General features: G+C 40.9%; 1 long non-coding RNA gene across 2 annotated transcripts; it reads right to left on the reverse strand.

Moving 5' to 3' along the window:
- Positions 1-7,377: 7,377 nt before the first annotated feature.
- On the reverse strand, positions 7,378-14,369 carry LOC127543632 (uncharacterized). 2 transcript variants are annotated; one of them, XR_007949269.1, is made up of 4 exons: positions 14,165-14,369; positions 10,345-10,407; positions 8,521-8,948; positions 7,378-7,626 (listed from the first exon to the last, which is right to left on the reverse strand). It is a non-coding gene; the product is annotated as an uncharacterized LOC127543632 (long non-coding RNA). The 2 variants fall into 2 exon arrangements; XR_007949271.1 differs by lacking the exons at positions 10,345-10,407; positions 14,165-14,369 and adding an exon at positions 10,004-10,296.
- Between the last annotated feature and the right edge of the window lie 2,065 nt (positions 14,370-16,434).

Below are 16,434 nucleotides of genomic sequence, written 5' to 3' on the forward strand. Positions count from 1 at the left end.
CTATTCACCTATCTACCTACTTATCTAGTCATCTATCTACTATCTATCCTATTCATTTATCCATCTCTCTTTCTCTATCCTATTAACCACCACCCATCCATCCATCTATCCTACATCCATTTATTTCTATACTATTCATCTATCAATCCAATCTAAAACTCTAATCTAAAGATCTATCAACCTTTCTTTTTCTTTTTATCTATCTACCATCATCTTTCTATTATCTACCTACCTACCTGCCGCTTATTCATCTATCTACTACCTATCTATCTATTCTATTCATTCATCTATTAACCACTATCCATCTATCCATCTATCTATCTATCCATCCATCCATCCATCCATCTTTCTATCTTTCTATCTATCTGTCTGTCTGTCTATCTATCTATCCATCCATCCATCCCCCCCTCCCTCTCTCTTTCTATCTCTCCATCCAGCCACCCACCTATCACCTGTTCTGGCTTTCCTCACAATTCTAAGAAGCCCTGGCGGGCTTGGTTTTTGTTACTAAAAAGATGCTTTGGATTTTGAGGAGGGGAGGCAGAAGAGGAGAGGGCCGCCTGCCTGGGCCGCAGAGTGGACCAGCGTAGGGAGGCGAGCACTAAGGACCAGCGCCGAATTCTGCGGGATGCGGCCGGTGCCTAAACAAGGCAGACAGTAAACATCCGGGAGCCCGGGAGAGTGGCTGCCAGAAATCGCTCAGTCACCGAGCTGGTGCAGAGCAAGGCCCGACCTGGGAAACATGCTGCCTCGGTGCATTTAGCCGCTGTGAAAACCCCGGGACGCATTCGGACGCCTCTGCCAGAGCTAGCCAGCTATTAGACGGCACTAATGCTGCATTTTAAAATGACTTCCTGTCAAGGGGAAATAAAAGAGAATTCACAGAAAGGGCGGATTGGAGAGCCTAGCTGCTCTGATGCCTTCCAAACGGCAGTGGAGCCCTGGCCCGGCCCTCTTCCCAGGGGCTCATCCCCACTGCCTGTCACCCCCAAAGGCCCCATGGGCAGTGAGACACCTCCCCGAGGGGAGCTAGCCAGAACCGGCTCTTCCCCAGGGAGCCCTGGCTGCTGCTGCTGAGCATCCTGGGGAGGAAGGGGTGCTTTCAGCCTGGAAGGCTCCCCCTCCTCACTTCCACCTCTCAGGAGCCTTTTCTTCTTTTGATCAATAAATACTCCATCAATGGAAAGAGCAAAAACCTGAAAAACATCATTCATGGGGACCCCTTAAGGAATGCAGATCCGGGAGAACAATGCATGGCTCATACACTGCAGGGCTGCTGGCTCCTCTGGTGATATTATCATGCTGCTCTCCCTGGACTTCTATGTCTGCGTGTCTCTCTGTCTCTGTCTCTCCCCCACTCTTTCCTTTTCTCTACTCTCTTTCCCTCCCTCCCTCCTTGCCTCTGTCTTTGTCTCTGTCTCTTTCTATCTCTGTCTCTCCCACACTCTTTCCTTTCCTCTCCTCTCTCTCCCTTCCTCCCTCTTTCTTCTCCTCTTTGGCTGTCTGTCTGTCACTATCTCTCTCTGTCTCTGCTGTCTTTGTCTGTCTTTGTCTCTGTCTCTCTTCCCTCTTTCTTTCTCCCTCTCCCTCTTTCATTCCCTCTGTGTGTCCCTCTGTGTCTCTCTGTCTCTCTCCCCCTTTTTTCTTTCTTTCTTTCTTTCTTTCCTTCCTTCTTCCTTCCTTCCTTCCTTCCTTCCTTCTTCCTTCTTCCTTCTTCCTTCCTTCCTTCTTCCTTCTTCTTTCTTTCTTTCTTTCTTTCTTTCTTTCTTTCTTTCTTTCTTTCTTTCTTTCTTTCTTTCTTTCTTTCTTTCTCTCTCTCTTTCTTTCCTTCTTTCTTTCTTTATCTCTCTCTCTCTCTCTCTTCTCTCTCTGTCCTTCTCTGTCTCCCCTCTAGTCCCTGCATCATCCCTGACATGCCCTGGCCATGGAACTTTGGCTAGTCTTTTGGCTACCCAGCTTTTCTCTTCCACCAGCTTTGTTTGCCATAAGGGCTAGCTTACAGATTTTTAGTCACTACTATCTATCTATATCTATCTATCTATCTATCTATCTATCTATCTATCTATCTATCTATCTATCTTCCACATAAGCTGTGAGCCACTATTTCCAGCTAGAAGCTACTGTCAAGCATCATTCCCCACTCTAAGATTAAAATTAATCTTTTAACCTCACTTCCCAGAACCAGTGTCAAGGATTTGGGCTCCCAAGATTCTCTTTCACTTAGATTTAAAATGTCTCCTTTAATGTCAATCAATTCTCAATAATTAACTTATATTCTGGTGTCATCATCATCACTTAGCATTTATATAACATTTTAAGGTTTACAAAACCTTTGATGCATTATTTCAGCTGAACGGCTCTAACCATTTGTTGTGCTGCCTTCCAACAAACTCCAAAGATTAATGTAAATCTAAGGAGCTGTGGCTTCCCTTAGCCTCTTGAAAATTTTCTGGGACAACCATGGAAGTAAATGGGTGATCAGCTAGAAAGGCATCTTGATATAATAGATCCTTACTGTCAGATTCCTGCCATTTACGGAGAGCAATAAGCTTGATTTATCTGTATTTGTGTCACATCTCTGTCTTTGAGGACAGAACTATTATGTTTAAGTGTCTGTAGAACTAACCCGGAGCACAGTGCCTACCACAAGATAGGCTTAATCAATGTTTGTAGGATAGGATAGAATAGAATAGAATAGAATGGAATGGGATGATGGGAAAGAATAGGAGAGGATGGAAAGAGATAGAATAGGATGGGATGGGATGGAAAGGAATGGAGAGTAATGGGATTGGATAGAGTAGGATGGGATAGGATGCAAGAGGAAATTGGAACTGATTAGCAGTCCCATTTAGCATGAGTATGGTTAAAAAAAAAAAAAAAAGATTTCCGAAAATGCTAACCTAAACTTTAGAATTTAAAATGATCACTATTGTTCTCTACCTCATGGCCTGAATTTACCAACCCCACTCCCTACCCTCCTTCCAAAGTCTCATCTACAATAAACTTCATATGGATCCGGTAATTCACAATTTGTGATAAATCGGGGGGGGGGTGCAAAATAAACAGCTTATTTTACATTAATTGTGGTGGGGGGAAGGGGAGTTACTAAAGACAGTAACGTCCTGTAATGAATTTAAACTTGGACTGACTGTATGACGAGGGATACGCCACATCTCTGCCTGGTACTCTTTCTCCATCTGTATAAGAATCCCTTCAAGTTCCAAACCTGTGATCCTAACTGCTCAGCTAGAAAAAAGACAGGTTTTTACTAGACTGTTCCCTTGGTCTCATTCAGCCCAAGGGTTAATTGATTTGGTAATTAAGCATCACAAATAAGATGGTAGATGGTATCACAGAGCCTCCTTACAAGAAGAAACTAGTGTTTAAGTCCTTTCCAAATCTTAATTTGTTATCAAGGTTTCCTTCATTATTTCCTTATAGTTTCACAATAACAAAAGGGAAAGACAGATAACATTCCCATTTTCCTTATAAGGGAACTGAAATCTACAGAGCTTCAAGACCTTTAAAAAAAAGCATTTGTTAAATGCCTATTATGTATCAGGCACTATGCTAAGCTCTTTACATAGATAGATAGATAGATAGATAGATGGATGGATGGACAGATAGATAGATAGATAATTTGAATCTCACAATAATCCTGGGAGGCAAGTGCTATTATTAAATCCATTTTACAAATGAGGAAACTAGAGCAGACAGAAGTTAAGTGACTTTCCCAGGATCACACAGCTAGTAGGTATCTGGGTTGGATTTGAACTTCCTAACTCTAGACCCAATGCTTTATCCATTATTCTTCCTAGCTGTTATCACAGGCTAGCCTTTGGCTTTGCCTTAATAGGTCCGTGGTTGAGTCAGGCCTAGAACTTGGTGTTCCCAACTCCAGAACAAATACTCTTTATGCTGAGAATGAAAACTGCAGCATATTTCTGATTAAGTATGTATGGTAAATGTTTAACAATTGGCTCTCACTCATAGAGAGGTAGATAGATGATAGATAATAAATACATACAATGACATGTATATACATATATAAAAGACATCAATAACTATATTTATCTATCTGCCCATATACACATGATATATTTTAAGGTTTAATCTATATTATTTTATTTTTTCCATCACTTTCTTAGGTCTGTACAATCATCCAAACAAGAAATCAACCTTTGATTTGTAGTTTTTACTGATTTCCAAGATATAAATGATCACACTGAAAATTTAACACTCAGCTCATTGGCTCCGCAATAGAATTGAGTAAATGGGAAGATGTCCTGTAATAGATATCAGCAAGGAGAGGCAGGACTAGAAAAGAAGGAAAGGCACTGAATTGACTGAAGCAAGAGATTAGCTATGGATCATCTATGTGCCGGTTTGGTTCCTTAGCAACAACAAATCTAGAGAAAAGGTCTCCGCACATTGGATAGTCCAGTTATGGGGAAGAAAACAAGCATGAGTCATGATGTGTACTGTCAAAGACAGTATGCACATCCAGAAGACCACCTCTTCACTGAGAAGTATTGAAGAAGTATCTGTTCATTAAAGCAGATCCCTCAGGAACTAAAATGACTAAAATTTTTGCTACTAAATGTACTTGAAGATAAAATTATTATATTTCACAAGATATATTATTATATCTTGCATATATTTTGTGGATGCAATTTGTGGAGTGTGAAGGGTAGATGGAGAGCTCTACCTCTGACACATCAGATGGATAAGCTGTGAAAATAAAAATAAAGTAACTAACACCCCTCCAAATTGCAAGGGGTTTTGTTTTTCTTAATTCTCAGTGAAAAGGAGAGAGGGAAGGGAAAGAATTCAGAACTGAAAATGAAATAAAAGTGAGTTATTGCAGAAACATAAAAAATCAAATTGTAATTGGGCTTGTGTAAAACTCTGGGCAAAGTCACTGAATCTCTCTCTGCACCCTGGGTTTTAGTTTAAGATTCTCTATATATTCTGTATTTAATAAATTAATAATTAAAGAGTTACCTAGACCTGTCCATTTTACCTCCACATCATCTGTTGTCCATTTTACCTTTGCAGCACCTCTTGTTGATTTCACCTTTGCTGCATCTCTTGTCCATTTCACTTTTGCAGCATCTTTTGTTGATTTCACCTCTGCATCATCTGTTGTCCATTCCACCTTTGCAGCACCTCTCATTGATTTCACCTCTGTAGCATCTCTTGTCCATTCCACCTTTGCAGCACCTCTCGTTGATTTCACCTCTGTAGCATCTCTTGTCCATTTCACGTTTGCAGCATCTTTTGTTGATTTCACCTCTGCATCATCTGTTGTCCATTTCACCTTTGCAGCACCTCTTGTTGAGTTCACCTTTGCTGCATCTCTTGTCCATTTCACTTTTGCAGCATCTTTTGTTGATTTCACCTCTGCATCATCTGTTGTCCATTCCACCTTTGCAGCACCTCTCGTTGATTTCACCTCTGTAGCATCTCTTGTCCATTCCACCTTTGCAGCACCTCTGGTTGATTTCACCTCTGTAGCATCTCTAAATCTTCCCCTTCTCTCCTCTGACACCGTCCACCACTCTGGTGCACACCCTCAAACCTCATGTCTGATTACTTCAGTAGTGCTGGAGATCTGCCTTTCAGGTCTTTCCATTTTCCATTCAGCCACTAAGGAGACTTTTCTAAAACACAGATCTGAATTATGTCAGCCTCCCTACTCAAATGTATTCTGTGGCTCCCCATCACTTCCGGGATCAAACACAAAATCTCCATTTGGCACCCAAAGCTTTTTGCAGCCTGGCTCCCTCCTATCTTTCCAATCTTTTTACATCTTACTCTCCATCACATACTCTTCAGTCTAGTGATACTGGCTTCCTGACTGTCTGTCCCCAAGAAACTCCATCTCTCAGCTCAGGATGTTTTATTTCTGGCTCTCCCTTTATCTTCTGCTCTGACTACTGGCCTCCTCACTTCCTTTGGGTCTCATCAAAGATCCCAACTCCTACAGGAAGCCTTCTGGAACCCCTCTTAATTCTAGTGCCTTCTTTCCATTGACTATTTCCTCTTTATCTTGTATATGGCTTGCTTCCTTTATATTTGTTTGAATGCTGTCTCCCTCATTAGATTGTAGGCTCCTTGAGGACAGGGACTGTTTTTTGTCTCTTTTTGTATCCCCAACACTTAACATAGCATCTGACACATGGTAAGTGCTCAATAAATGTATATTGATCAATTGTTTGATAAACACACAAGAAGAAGACCTGAGTTCAAATCTACTAGTCAGAGAGGGATTGAATGCCAGGCAAAGAAATTTGAGTCTTAATCAGTAGAAAGTAGAGAGCCACTGGGGAAAAAATAAAGAGAGATGTGATATGACCACATCCATATGTATATTCTTCAGCTCCCTCCATTCAGATTAGCCTCCCCTCAGTCCTTCAGTTCTATCCACCAGCAAACTTAGTCTTAAGGCAGGCACATGACCTGCGCCAAGGTGCAGATAGGGCCAGACCATTATTCTCAGGACTCAGAACAACCGGTGCCTTCCCTGAAGCATAACTGATTGATTGACTGCTCCAGGGAAAGCTAACCTGACTCATCTCCCTGCCCACTCAGGAGCTCATGCCCTCTTCCTCATCCCTCGGTGAGGCAGCTTGCATCATTTGAGAGCTGGTACAGTCAAGGGCACCTTGACCTGGAGGAACCTTCTCCTTCCATTGGCACTGGATCACGCTGGATCCTGGTTTGTGCTTTGTTTGTTTTGAATGTTATTGCTTATCTGGGCCTCTCTCCCTCACCAGAGCAGCAAAAACTTTCAAGGTTTCGTCATCCGCCCCAAAACGGGGGGCTTCTTTGGGGGCTATATCCTCCTTCAGAGTGGAAACTCCTTCTCTAAGAATAGAAAAGACAAATCCCACCTGAGACAAGGGGCTCCCCTGGGATGAGGTCTGTGCTTTTCTCCTCATACTGGAACTTCCCTGAAGCAAAATATATATATGCTTTCAAAAAGCTGAGGACTCTCCACATACAAGACCCAAGTCTCTCTCATCAGACTGGGGGCTCCACAAGCAGGGACTATGTCTCCCCATCAAAGTGGGGCTCCCTACGGACAAAATTCTTAGGTCTTCAAGCCTGAGAGCTTCCTGGGGACAAGAACTATGCTTCTTCCACAGGACCTGGGCTCCCTGAGAGCAGTATGTGTCTACACCCTCAGATAAGAGGGTTCCTGAGAGCCTGAGGGCTCCCCAGGAACAGAGGCCCAGGGTGTCGGTGTGGGCTTATGTGTTTATATGCTGTTTTTCACTAACCGGTTGTTTCTGTGGGCGAGTTTTTTCTTTTTCCCAGCCTCTTCTAACACTGGTTTCAAATGCAAACACAAAAAAGAGAGGCAGAGACAAATGGAAATTACACTTTTTATTAAACAGGAACTGTTCACCCACTGAAAGTGTCTCTGATCCTGAGGAACTTCAGCAGCTAATTAGCGGTTGTCTAGTTACGGCTGTGAAAGATGGATTGCTGCTTTTTTGCCACAGGTAGGGCCTTGATGGTGGGTGGATGTAGATGTGTGAATGGTCTGGGAGCCTGCCAGGCCCTGTGGAGAGCCCCCCAAACTAATGGGGGGGTGAGAAAATGGGAGGAAAGCAGAGACTGAAAAAAGGAACAGGAGGAAGGGAGACAAAAAAGGAGAGAAGGAAAAGGAGAGTAAAAGAGAGGGGGAAGGGAGGAGGAGATGAAAGAACAGGAAGAGAGGAGTAAGAAGAGAGTGTGGGAGGAATAGGAAAGGGGGGAGGGATGGAATGAGGAGAGAAGAAAGAGAGAGAAATGGGAGGGAGAGGGAGATGAAAAGGGAAAAAGGAGAGAGAGGAAGGGATAAAGAGAAGAAATGAGGAGAGAAAGGGGAATCAGAGAGAAATGAGAAGGACAGGGGGATGAAAAGGGAAAGAAAGGGAAGGATTAAAAAGAGAAGAGAAGGAGAGAGGGGAATGAGAAAGAGGAGAAGAAAGGAGTAAGAGGAAAGGATGGAAGGAATAAAAGAAAGGGATGAAAGGGGGAGAGAAGGAAAGGGGAGTAAAGGAGAGAGAAATGGGAGGGGGATGATAAAGGAGAGAAAAGAAGAGGGAGGATTAAGAGGGAAAGAGAAGAAGAAGAGAGAGGAGAGCATAAAAGGAATAGGAGAGAGAGGCAAGGATAAAAAGGAGAGAAAAAGGAAAGAGGGGATGGAGGAGAGATGAAGAGAAAGAATGAGAAGAAAGCGGAGAGAGAAATGGACAGAAGGGGGAGAAATAGAGACAGAAAGAGAATGAGGAGAAGGAGGGAGAAAGACACAAAAAAGGATGGAGGCAAAGGGAAGTGAAAGAAGAAGAAGAAGAAGAAGAAGAAGAGAGGGGGGAAGGAGAGAAGAGGGGGAGGAGGGAAGAGAGAGAGAGAGAGAGGAAGGAGAGAGGAGGGGGAGGAGGGAAGAGAGAGAGAGGAATTGGGATCAACTTGGGCAAAAACTGTTGCTAATTCAGCACAATTGGGGTTGTTGCAACGGATACTTACATAATTTTGGGTGTGGAGATGCTGATTAGATTCCTCCGGGGACCATGGAGCTGAATGCAATTGAGCAGAAGATTTGGGGTTCTTGTCATTGATCCCATCACAGAGCACTGGGCCAGGACTTGACGTTTCTTTGGGGTGGGACGAGAATGTTTCTATGGCTTAAAGATCCTAGAAGAGCTCCTGCCCCACATTTTGTGATCGTTTGTTACCATTAATATTATTTCATCTGGGGGGAAGCAAACTTTGGAAACTGAGGAGCACCATAGACTGTTAAGACTGGGAGGGGGCTTAGAACAGGGGATGTCAGGGAGAGGGGCCCTAGAACAGGGGGTATCAGGGGGAGGGGCCTTAGAACAGGGGGTGTCAGGGCTGGCAGATGATTCCAACAGTCAGAGCTGTGAAAGGCTCTCCCATGATGGGAGATACTCCTAGAAGATCAAGGAGATAAAATATCCATTAAAATTAGCTGCTTAGAAGCCACACAAACACGAACACACACCTAGCTAGATAGTGTAGTGGATAGAGCACCAGCCCTGGAGTCAGCCCTGACTTCAAATCCTGACACAGACACTTAACTAGCTGTGTGACCCTGGGTAAATCACTTAACCCCAATAGTCTTGCAGCAAAAAAATAAAAATAAACACCCACAAAGGCAACACTGGCAGGGCATGCTAGCTTCTGTTAAACCCAAGGAACTTTTTTATACACAATTCAAAGTAAATACAAAGAAACAGAGAAGAGGGCTCCTAGCAGTTGTGAGAACAAAGAACAATCTCCTGTAGGAGGCAGAGCTTAAATTAGGCTTTAAAGGGCTCTGGAGTTTTTAAAGGCAGAGGGGAAGATGAAGCACATCGCTGGCAGGGGGCAAAGACATGGCAGCCCAGTGGAAGGTAGTGGTGAGAGCCAGGCAGGAAGCTAGGTGAGTATGTGCAAGAGCTTTGAAAAATAATGAGGAAAGAAATCAAGGAGGCCACAAAGAACTGAAATAAAGAGGCTACCTAAGTTAATTTACCAATTGAGTACCAAGCCGAGCCAGTTACCAAGGGGACAAAATAATAAATTAATGTGGAAGACCAAAGTTCAAGAAACTCAAACTAAATAATGAAAAATCATAAACATTAAGGGTGTCTAGTCATACCAAACTTCAAACTATGTTACAAAACTGTGTTGTCCAAAGTATTCATTTCTGATTAGAAAAACTGGTCAGTGAAACAGGTTAGGTAAATAAAACCCAGAGACAATGGACAGGAAGATCATGCTTGAGAAACCCACACACAAACCCACTACTGGAATAAGGACTCTAATTTGACAAAAAAAGTCTGAAAGCTTGAAAGCAATCTGGCAGAAAGTAAGTTTAAACTAACATCTTACACCATATATCCATATAAACCAAAAAATGGATTCATGACCCAAATATATTTATTTTTTAATTTAAAGAAGGGAAGCACTTTTCAACAATTCTGTCTAAGAGGGAAATTCTTACCTTAGCAAGGGGCAGAGATTATCATAAAAGATAAAGTTGTGGATTTCATTTACATAAACTTGAAAGGCTTTTGCACAGTCAAAAGAAACATAGTTAGAATCAGAAGGAAGCAATTAATGGAGAGGGGAATCTTCACCAAAAATTTCTTTGATAAAAGTCTAACATTCAAATATACAAAAGTAATTCAAATATTGTAAAACAACAACCACTCTGAAAAGAAAAAAAACCAAAGGAAATAGTTCCAAATGAAAAAATATAAAAATATAAATTTTAATAATGACAATATGAAACAATGTTCCAAACACCCCTCCAACCATAATAATCCCAATAACTATACCTACCTCACAAAACTTTCCACCCTCATCGTAACTGTATCAGGAATCCTAATCGCCACAGAACTTAACCTAATAACAAATAAAACACCAAACAAATCCTTAATCTATACACATGATTTCTCAAACATGCTATCTCACAGGCATCAATGTATAAAGAAGGTTAAAGAGGAAAATAGCAATTGTGGAACAGATTGTAAGAAGAATACAGGTACAGAATGTCCTGTTGGTGGAGGCGTGAATTGATTCAACTCTCCTGGGAAACAATTTGAAACTATTTCCAAAGTCACCAACTGTGTATACCCTTTGATGAAGCAAGGCTAGGGTTACATATATATTAAAAACAATCAGAGTGGAAGAGAGGGGAAGGACACATACTAGAAGAATATTTATAGCAACACTTTTTGTGAAGAACTGGAAATAAAATAGAAATTAAATGCTCATTATTTGGTTAGACAAATTGTAGTACATGGATATAATGGAAAAAATATGAAATCAAGAGAAACAATTAAAAATGATAGATTCAAAGAAGCATGGAAAGGCTTCTACAAACTGACAAAATGGGCAGAACCAAGAAAATAATTTAGGTGATGATAATAATCATGAAGAAAAACAACTTTGGAATTCTGATAAAAATAGGGAACAATAGTGATTGATCATGAAACACACCTCCTTCCTCTTGCCAGGGACGTGATGAAAAGTAGAATAAGGAATAATATTAATGATTAATTAATAATCAATTATCAATAATTAATATTGATTGATATAACTAATCATAGTGAAATTAATAATAATAACAACAACTAGCATTTCTATAGTGCTTAAAGTTTTACAAAACACTTCACAAATATCTCATTTGGTTCTTACAACAACACTGGGAAGTAGGTGCTGTTATTATCCTCATTTTAACTGAGGCACAGAAAGACTATGGGCAAGTGCCCATAGTTAGTTATTTGTCTGAAAAAGGATTCAAACTCAGATCTTCCTGCCTTAATTGCCTCCAAATAATATATATTCTCAGACATAGTCAATGTACAGACTTGTCTCACTGGACTCTACCTATTTGTTGGCTATTCGGCTCTACCTGATACTAAATTAATGGATACTAAAAGTCATGCAAAGGACAGAGGTGGGGAGACATCAGTAAAATATGGTTTAATGCACAGAACACAGCTAGGTAGTAGAATGTATGGAATGCTGGACCCGGAGTTAGGAAGTTCTGAGTTCAAATCTGATCTCAGATATTTGCTAACTGTGTTACCCTAGACGAGTCACTAATCTCAGTTTGCCTCAGTTTCCTCAACTGGTCAAATAGGATAATAACAGCACTCACTTCTCAAGGTGGTTGTGAGCATCAAATGAAATATTTATAAAGTGCTAAGCATAATACTTAACACATAGTAGAAGAAAGCTATATAAATGTTCATTCCTTCACTCCTCCACCTCCCCCAGAAAAGCAAAGAAAGAAGTATAAATTGAGACAACCAGAGCAATTTTGTTATTCTTTGTTTAAAAATTGGATGATTTCTTTTAAAAAAACAAATCATGCACAAGAAAAGTCCACAATTTCTTATACAGTCTCTTTTTGGGCTGTTCATTATGTGTGATAGTATCTGGATTTGTCGACATTTTAGGTCACAATAAAAAAGAAAGTTAGATAAAGCACTATCTAAAGGCGATGATATGAACATTAATTTAATTACCCACAATAATGATAATGCCGTGACAAATGTATATGAATGACATTAAATTATATGACTCCATGGAAAAACACCTTAAATAGCTCTTGAATCTCGGTATAATATAAGAAAGAAAGATTTACTAGTGTGAGACACTTGGTTTCACATTCTGTCTTTGATATTCATTAACTATGGGACCCTGGGAAAAGTATGTGACTTAACTCCCATGGACTCCAGTGTCTTCATCTGTAAAATGGAGGGATTGGACAAGGCAGTCTCTGAGGACTCTTCCATCCTTAGAGCTATGATTCTATACTCTCATGGAAAGTGCATTTGGTCTCAGTGAATGTGAAGTACTTAATGCACCAAACATGAATAAAGACAGAGAAGTTTTGAGATTATATGTAGAGATAAAATTAAACCAAGGAATGAAGGTATACTTATTCATGCGATGGTACACTTTTCAGGCAGGATGCATGTACCTAGGAGAGAGCTAAAACAGCATAATGATAAGAAAACAACTGGCGTCCTGAAGTCAAAGCTAAATGGAAAGGACTTACCTAGAGCAATAAGCCTCTAGGAATCTAGTCTTAACATACTTTTGACACCTAACTTCCAGGCTCCTAACTTTCAACTTCTTATCTCCAAATAGTCAATAATCTTTTGGGGGGATATTTTTTATTGAAGCTTTTTATTTTCAAAACAAATGCATGTATAATTTTTCAACATTGACCCTTGCAAAACCTCGTGTTCCAAAATTTCCCTTTCTTCCATCCATCCCTTCCCCTAAATGGCAAGTAATCCAATATATGTTAAATATATTAAATATATGTAAAATCCAATGTATGTATACATATTTATGCAGTTATCTTCCTGCACAAGAAAAATCAGATCAAAAAGAAAAAAAATGAGAAAGAAAACAAAATGCAAAACAAGAACAAAAAGAGTGAAAATGCTGTGTTGTGTTCCACACTCAGTTCCCACAGTTCTCTCCCTGGGTGTAGATGGCTCTCTTCATCATAAGATCATTGGAATTGTTCTGAATCAGCTCATTGTGGAAGAGAGCCACGTCCATCAGAATTGATCATCATCTAGTCTTGTTGCCGTGTATAATGATCTGGTTCCAAATACCCAATAATCAATGAACATTTATTAAGTGCTTACTATGTGCCAGACACTGTAAAAGCTATGGAAATACAAATACAACAAAAAAGAAAGGGCTTACTCCCAAGGAACTTACAATCTAATGGGGGAAGTCAACAAACAAAGGGCAATAGAAAAGCTGGAGGGAGAAGGGAAGACACCTAATGTGTGTGGGGGAAGATGATGGCAAAGTAAGGAAAATCCCAAAGTAATGCAGCAGGGTGAGAAATGAGACAATAATCTGGGGAGAGCTCTAGCCAAATGCCCACTGGGCTACTAGAACTGAATGTCTTGTAAGCATCTTAAACTCAATATGTCTAAAACTGAATTATCTTTCATTCCAAGTTTTCTCCCCTTCCCAACTTTCCTATTAATGTCAAAGAAGCCATCATTTTTCCAATGACCCAGACTCAAAATCTGGGAGTCACCCTTGTCTTATCGCTCTCACCTGTACATATCCATCCCATTGCCCATTTCTTCTGATTCTGTCTCCGTGACCCCTCTAGTATATATCCCTTTCTCTTGTAGGGTGTTCAGTCATTATACAGTTGAATCTGACTTCCTGATGTCATTTGGGTTTTTCTTGGCAGAGACACTGGAACAGTTTACCATTTCCTTCTCTAGCTCATTTTACAGATGAGGAAACTGAGGCAAACAGGGTGAAGTGACTTGCCCCAGGATCACCCAGCTACTAAATGTCTGAGCCCAGATTTTAACTCAATTCTTCCTGCCTCCAGGCCTGCTACTATTTCACTATTTCTTCTTTGCAATAGTCTTCTGGCTAGTCTTCCTATCCCAAGTCTCCTCCTTCCAATACATCCTCCAGAGAGCTGTCAAACTGATTTTCTGTCACTCTCCCTTTTCAGCAAACTCCAATGACTCCCCATTACCTTCAGAATCAAATATAAAATCCTCTGACTTTCAAAGGCCAACTGGCTCCCTCCTCCATTTCCAGCATTTTTGGCCCTTTCTCCCCTCCATAAACTTTAATAAGCAGGGACACTGACCTCCTGGCTCTTCCTCCCATCTGACATTACCATCTCTGGATTCGGAGGATCTCCGGCTGTCCATGGCTGGAATTATCTATCCTCTGACCTCCATCTCCCGGAATCCACCAAGTCTCCAAGAAGCCTTTAATTCAAAAGCCTTCCTCCTGTTGGTTATCTCCAGTTTATCCTGCATCTACCTTGTTTATACAAAGCTGTTTGCATGTTGTCTCCACCTCGGACTGGGCGCTAATCCCGAGGGCTTGCCTATTTTGGGATCCCCTCAGGCTGAGCACAGTGTCTGACACTTATGTACTTTAGAAACACCTGTTGGTCAGCGAGGTGATTCAGGTCAGTTCCAATGGTCTTGTGATGGAGAGAGCCATCTGCACCCAGAGACAGGACTGTTTGTGAATCACAACACATTATTTTCACTTTTTGTTGTTGTTTGCTTATATTTTATTTGCTTTCTCATTTTTCTCCTTTTTGAGCTGATTTTTCTTGCACAGCATGTTAATTGTGGAAACACATATAGAAGAATTGCACATTTAACATACATCAGATTGTTTGCTGTCTAGGGGAAGGGGTTGGAGGGAGGGGAGGGAGGAAAATCTTTGCAACAAAAGGCTTTGCAAGGATGAATGATGAAGATTATCTATGCATGTGTTTTGAAAACAAAAAACTTTATTAAAAAATACCTGTTGTTGATGACAAAAGGAGATTTCTCAGAACTGATCCCAAAGCTTGAGAGAGAGATACTGTCTCTGATCATCCTCCTTTAAATTCTGGTCCTGAGATAAAAAGCTCCCAGACCTTTATTGCTTCTAGTTCTGATCCTGCTGATGACCCACTACCCTAAAATGAACAAAAGAGTCCTTCACATCCTTCCTTGCTTCTGGGGTTCCACAGTCCTGAATCAGAGAAAGGCCATGAGGTGACCCTTATGTGTATAGTTCTGTGATATTTCATGATCTTGAAAAAAAAAGAAAAATGGCATTAAACTGTTTCTCTATAAAAGCTCAGAGTAATTGAAAAACAACCCTATTTCTCCAAACAACCAGGTATTGTCCCTGATAATCTGACTTACATGAACTCCCTTTTCATTTTTCACTAAATAAGAAGCTTGGATCTGTCCCTGACATTCCACCTCCAATGCCTGACATTCCACGTTCCGAGGTTCCTTTCAGCATAACAATCCATTTCCCAAGGTTCTTCTGACATTCTCTATCCTAATTCTAGTTCTGACATTCTAGGGCTCTTCTACTCAGATATTCTTAAAATCTAACCCAGTTTTCTGTTCTTCTAGGAGTTATCCTTTTTTCCCAGCCCAGGAAATCAGGCAGAGAGTTTGTGTTGCTTTGAGTTTTGAGGGGGATGGAACAGATCACAGTTGCCTGTCTCCAGGCCCCTCTCCGCCTGAATAAAGCTTCTTTGTCATTTTGCTGCTCTGACGACAGCTGGACCACATTTGTCTCGTGAGACTGGAAGATGGGTTTCCAGCCCATGGCCCTCTTGCTTGGAGACAGACAAATCAATACCGAGATTAAGCAAATATCCATCAAAATCTTCCCAGCACAAGGGGCTGGCCACCAGATGCACAGAGATACTTGTAGTCTGGAATGATCAGTTCTACCACCAGGTCATTTGAGAAAAATCAGCATTAGTAACCAAGAAGAAAAATGCATGAGAAGGTCTCCGTGACCATTCCTGAATTTATTCTTGGAATTCCAGAATATTACTGCTTGCCCTCCTCCATCGGAAATTACTTGAAATATATTTTCATATTTTTGTCCATACTTATGTATTGTTCTTCTCACTGCAGCAGAATGTAAACCCCATGAGGGCAAAGACCAGCTCACTTTTGTATTCCCCAGTGCTCAGCACAGTGTCAGGCCCAGCAGAGATTCTTAATAAATGTTTCTTGATTGACTGGATGATAGATTTCTTAGGGGTGTCCAGGAGGTAGCTCAAGAGAGCTGATGGTTCAGCTTTCAATGTGAGTTTTTATATTTCAAAGTAGTTAGATGGTTCAATGAAGAGAGTGTCTTGTCCAAATTGAGAAGACCTGAGTTCAAATCTGTCCTTGGACATTAGCCCTGGGCAAATTATTTAGTCCTAGTTGCCTCAGTTTCCTCACCTGTAAAATGAACTAGAGAAGGAAATGGTAAACCATTCTAATATCTTTGCTAAGAAAATCCCACGGACTATCTATCTGGTCCCAAAGACTTGGGTACGATTGAACAAAAGCCACAAAATTAAAACTTAGAAATCAGTCAATATCACAAATCAGG

This window comes from Antechinus flavipes, chromosome 1, assembly GCF_016432865.1.
Source record: "Antechinus flavipes isolate AdamAnt ecotype Samford, QLD, Australia chromosome 1, AdamAnt_v2, whole genome shotgun sequence".
Lineage (NCBI taxonomy): Eukaryota > Metazoa > Chordata > Mammalia > Dasyuromorphia > Dasyuridae > Antechinus > Antechinus flavipes.